Source organism: Stegostoma tigrinum, chromosome 21 (assembly GCF_030684315.1).
Source record: "Stegostoma tigrinum isolate sSteTig4 chromosome 21, sSteTig4.hap1, whole genome shotgun sequence".
Taxonomy (NCBI): domain Eukaryota; kingdom Metazoa; phylum Chordata; class Chondrichthyes; order Orectolobiformes; family Stegostomatidae; genus Stegostoma; species Stegostoma tigrinum.
Window position 1 is genome coordinate 48,733,762 of NC_081374.1, and position 6,095 is coordinate 48,739,856.

Here is a 6,095-nt window from a genome sequence, read left to right on the forward strand (position 1 = left end):
AACTTTCCTTTTCACATATGGTGTTAACAGTCTTTTTGAAACACAGCCTGTCCTTACTTTCTTATTAATTCCTTGAATTCACCTGCAGGGCAGTCTGTTGTCCTTGTGCCACATAAGGCAGTTTGTCATCAAGCAGTTGTTAAAACAACATTGTTATGTAGCTTCAATTTCCTTCTCTTCTCAGGGAAGGTTAATTGCTTTCAATTCCCTGTGACAGCTTGTCCCCTAACAGTTTAAGCTGAAATAATTATTACTGATTCTTTCAATTCTTGAACAGTTCTAAAGTTCTGAAGTTTGCGCTGTCAGAATGAGGACTATTTTCTACTAACTGGCTCCTCCTTTAAGTGTGGAGCTAATCCTTCACAACGGTGATATCTACAATTTCACTACCATCTGGTAGAAGAAATTGCACCCCAACTATGTGTTAGAGCCTTTTTATGAGCTTATGCCATCTGGTCTGAATTCTCCCACGAGGAGAAACAACTTTTCCACAACTCCTTCAAATCCTCCCACTTCTTACAGATGAAAGGGGTGGCCATGGGTACACACTTGGGCCCAAGCTATGCCTGCCACTTTGTAGGATACATGGAACAATCCCTCTTCCACAGCTATAAGAGATAATGGGAACTGCAGATGCTGGAGAATCCAAGATAATAAAGTGTGAAGCTGGATGAACACAGCAGGCCAAGCAGCATCTCAGGAGCACAGTGAAGGGTCTAGGCCCGAAACGTCAGCTTTTGTGCTCCTGAGATGCTGCTTGGCCTGCTGTGTTCATCCAGCTTCACACTTTATTATCTTCCACAGCTACACTGGCCCTATCCCCCAACTCTTCCTCCGTTACATCGATGACTGTGTTGGCACCATCTTGTGGCCCCATGAGGAGCTCGAACAGTTCATCAACATTACTGACACCTTCCACCCCAAACTCAAGTTCACCTGGACCATCTCTGGTACCTCTCCTTTCCAGACCTCTCTGTCTCCATCTCTAGTGACCGTCTTGAAGCTGATATCTATTTCAAGCCCACCGACTCCCACAGCTACATAGACTACACCTCCTCTCATCCACCTTCCTGTAAGAATGCAATCCCCTATTCCTAATTTCTCTGCCTTTGCTGCATCTCCTCCCAAAATGAGGCATTCCACTCCAGGACATCCCAGATGTCCTTATTTTTCAAGGACTGCCATTTCACCCTCCCAAGTGGTTGAAAACACCCTCGACCACATCCCTTGCATTTCTCGCACCTCAGCCCTCACAGCCTCTCCCTGCAATAAAAACAAAGACAGAATTCCCATTGTCCTCACGTATCACCCCACTGACCTCCGGATTCAACACATCATTCTCCGCCACTTCCACCACCTGCAACCTGACCCCACTACAAAGGATATATTTCTCTCCCAGCTTTATCTGTCTTCAAGAGGGGCCGCTCTCTCCGTGATTCCCTTGTCCATTTCACACCCTGCACTAGCCCCACCACCCTACGCTTTTCCCAGCTGCCACAGGAGGTGTTACAACCGCCCCTACACCTCCCCCCTCACCTCCATCCCAGGCTTCAAAAAAACCTCTATGTTTAAACAGATGCTCACTTGCACATCCGCTAATCTGGTGTACAGTATGCACTGTTCCCGATGTGGCGTCCTCTACATTGGGGAGGCCAAGCGGAGGCTCGGAGACTGCGTTGTGGAGCACCGATGCTCTGTTTACGACAGATAACAGCACATCCCACTCGCAAACCACTTCACCTCCCCCTCCCATGCCCATACTGGGCCTCCTCCAGTGTCACAAGATGCCATCCGGAAACTGGAGGAACAGCACCTCATATTCCATCTTGGAGCTCTACAACCCAGTGTTCTCAATGTGGACTTTACTAACTTCAAAATCTCCCCACCCCGACTTCATACCAAGACCAGCACACCCCCATCCCCGCCTCCTTGACCTGACCGTCTTCTCTCCCATCTATCCGCGCCCCCCCTCACTGACCAACCCTCACCCCCACTTCCTACCTACACTCAACTTTACCTGCTTCATTTCTGCCTCCTTGACCTGTTCATCTTCTCTCCCACCTATCCGCTCCACCATCCACCTTCTATCACCGCGCCCCCCATTTATTTCAGAGCCCTCTTCCCCTTCCCCATTTCTGAAGAAGGGTCCAGACCCGAAATGTAGGCTGTCCTGCTCCTCTGATGCTGCCTGACCTGCTGTGTTCCTCTGCTCCGCACTTCGTTAACTCTTTTCCACATCTATGCTGTCAAGTCCCCTAAGAATCTCATATGTTTCAAAAATGTCACTTCTTATTCTTCCATACTCTAATGAGTATGGGCCCAATCTACTCAACATTCCCTCTTAAAAAAGTTGCTCCATGCCCAGGATCAGTCTAATGATACTTCATGGCCCTGCCTGCAAGGCCATGATATCTCATTTTCGATAAGGAGTCCAAAACCGTTCAGACTATTTCAGTTGTGGTCTGACTCGTGTCTTGTACAGTTTTAGCAGTACTCCCAACTTTTATATTCCATTCCCTTTGAAACAAAGTCCAATATGACATTTCAGTTGCATATTAACCCTCTGTGCAAGGAAGTCTGAGAAAGATAGAAAATGGGAAAGTGGAAAGAAAGCAAGGAGCAAGGGAAAGGAATAGATAGCTGGGAGTGTCTGAAGGTCACATTCTCAGATCAAAAAGGATGGTGGTGAGTATGGAGGTAAAAACTGAAGACCTTAGTTGTGCCATTCCAGTAATGTGGAGTACCTTTGTTCAGGATGCTGGAAGTTGTAAGGAAAGCCCATGGGGTTATTAGTGTACATTACAGGAAGTGTGAAAAGGAACTCAGTGGTAAATATCATACATGAAATTGTTGATTTAAGTTTAACTCAGAGACCGGAGGTAAATATGGCTGGGAGTGTCAGGGAGGTTAATATGAGCGACGTAAAGGACTTCTGTGAAAAGAGAAGATAGCCCTTTTTTCTCTCCAAATGTTGCAGCTAATCATGGAATCACAGAACTGTCATGGTGCAGAGCAAAACCATTTGGCCCAACATTTTGCACCAGCTTTCCTAGCGATCATTATGGCCTTCTGCTATTCTCTCTTTTGCCTATCCCATCACACATTATTCTTAATTAAATGATTAACCATTGACAACTTGACTGCCCCAACTAACCCTACCTTTTCCTCATGTCCAGACAGTACATTCTCCATTCAAACAATCCTAAATGCTGATTTGTAGATGGTGAGAATGGTGAATGGAGAGCTGACACATATCACTTTATGATTTCTGGAAACCACCAGAGCTGAGTCAATTTCAGACAATGTTTTTGGTTTTCATTTTCAGAAAGGGGCATAGGATTGACTGTCAACTCAATCAGTTGGGTTTATCTTGGATCAGAGGAGTCGTTGGGGACTTGACTGCGGCATATAAAATTATAATATGTGTGGTTAATTTAGACATGAGGAAACACTTGAGGCATCAGTAATGGATGGCATAGGTCAGAGGTAGAAAGGCCAGCAGGAGAGATGTCAGAGTATCATTTTCACCCAGACAATGGTAGTAATCTGGAATTCAGTACTTGCATGAGAGGTTTAGCTGTAAACCTCATTACATTAAGGAATGTTTCAGTATCCACTTGCTGTCCTATAAGGCAATGCACCACAGTTTGGAAAATGAGATTAGAGTTTAAAGATCTTTGCTGACAGGCAGATGGGCCAAGTGGTCTGCTGCTGTGCTATGAAGTCTATGAATCTCTGTGTAAGAGCTGTTTGATGAAACTAGAATCCTGAGCGGTAACCTTGTCTGAGTTCAACTCACATTGTTCTTTGACTGTGATGAATGTCAATCTACGTGGATCCTAACTGTGTCACACAAGGGTTCCTTTATTCTCTTAATAAGGGACTGTTTTTGGCTTGTTATTCTGTAGTGGCAGTAGGAACATCACCCCCAACACTAACCAAATTCAACAGCTGCAGAGAGAGGGAGAGGAGTGATCAGAATCTGAGAACAAGAGATTGGAATGTTACACCAACAGGGATTTCTCCTGGTATCTTTCCATTCTTTATTTTGTGCCTGTGTCAGCTTTTGGATGGCAACACTGCTTAATGTTATTCAGTACTTTTACTATCCCATTCTGGCAACTGTTGGTGTCCTTAGTAAGTCTACCCTCCAGCTACTGATTGTATGAAACTTGTTTAGCAGTAGTAATGTCCTGATAATTCATTCTGCCACCATCTCTGCTGGTGTTGTTCCTACTGAGGATCATTGAGTTAGTTGATTTCTTACTCTTGTTTACTTGCTCTGCATTCAACTTATCTTAGAAGCATAGAAAAATAGAAAATAGGTGGTGAAGTAAGCCATTCAGCCCTTTGAGCCTGTACCACTATTCAACATGATCATCGCTGACCGTCCAATTTTAGCATCCCTTCCCACCCTCTTCTCATAACCTCTGATCCCTTTAGCCACAAGGACCATTACAGCTCCCTCTTGAATACATCTCATGAGTCCAAAGATGGAAGGTGGGACCTGTACAAGAAGGACGGGTTGCATCTGAACTGGAAGGGGACCAATGTCCTGGGTGGAAGGTTTGCTCGAGTAGTTCGAGAGGGTTTAAACTAGTATGGCAGGGGGGTGGGAACCTGAGCTGTATACCAGAGGTGAGCGTTGATGCAGGTGAGGCAGTAGCAAGAGGTAGACCAGCTAGTGGGAAGGATTTTCCTGGGAAGGAACCAAGGGATCGGTTAAAGTGTGTTTGCTTTAATGCAAGGAGTATCAGGAATAAAAGTGATGAACTTAGAGCATGGATCAGTACCTGGTGCTATGATGTTGTGGCCATAACAGAGACATGGGTTTCTCATGGGCAGGAATGGTTGCTGGATGTTCCAGGGTTTAGAACATTTAAAAAGAATAGGGAGGGGGGAAAAAGAGGAGGGGGTGTAGCACTACTAATCAGAGAGGGTATCACAGCTACAGAAGCTTCCATTGTCGAGGAAGATCTGCCTACTGAGTCAGTATGGGTGGAAATTAGGAACAGCAAGGGAGTAGTCACCTCGTTAGGGGTTTACTACAGGCCCCCCAATAGCAGCAGGGAGATTGTAGAAAGCATAGGTCGACAGATTTTGGAAAAGTGTGCACGCAGTAGGGTTGTTGTAATGGGTGACTTTAACTTTCCTAATATTGACTGGAACCTCCTTCGAGCAGAAGATTTGAATGGAGCTGTTTTTGTAAGGTGTGTTCAGGAGGGTTTCCTAACGCAGTACGTTGACAGGCCGACGAGGGGAGAGGCCATTCTAGACTTGGTGCTCGGAAACGAGCCGGGGCAGGTATCAGATCTTGTGGTGGGAGAGCATTTTGGTGATAGTGACCATAACACTCTCTCATTCTACATAGCTATGGAGAAGGAGAGGATTAGGCAGAATGGGAGGATATTTAATTGGGGAAGAGGAAACTATGATGCGATTAGACACGAGTTAGGAAGCATGGACTGGGAGCAGTTGTTCCATGGTAAGGGAACTATAGACATGTGGAGATGGTTTAAGGAACAGTTGTTGGGAGTGATGAGTAAATATGTCCCTCTGAGACAGGCAAGAAGGGGTAAGATAAAGGAACCTTGGATGACGAGAGCGGTGGAGCTTCTAGTGAAAAGGAAGAAGGTAGCTTACATAAGGTGGAGGAAGCTAGGGTCAAGTTCAGCTAGAGAGGATTACATGCAGGCAAGGAAGGAGCTCAAAAATGGTCTGAGGAGAGCCAGGAGGGGGCACGAGAAAGGCTTGGCAGAAGGAATCCGGGAAAACACAAAGGCATTTTACACTTACGTGAGGAATAAGAGAATGGTCAAAGAAAGAGTAGGGCCGATCAGGGATAGCATAGGGAACTTGTGTGTGGAGCCTGAGGAGGTAGGGGAAGCCCTAAATGAGTTTTTTGCTTCTGTCTTTACGAAAGAAACGAACTGTGTAGTGAATGAAACCTTTGAAGAGCAGGTGTGCATGCTGGAATGGATAGAGATAGAGGAAGCTGATGTACTGAAAATTTTGTCAAACGTTAAGATTGACAAGTCGCCAGGCCCGGATCAGATTTGTCCTCGGCTGCTTTGGGAAGCGAGAAATGCAATTGC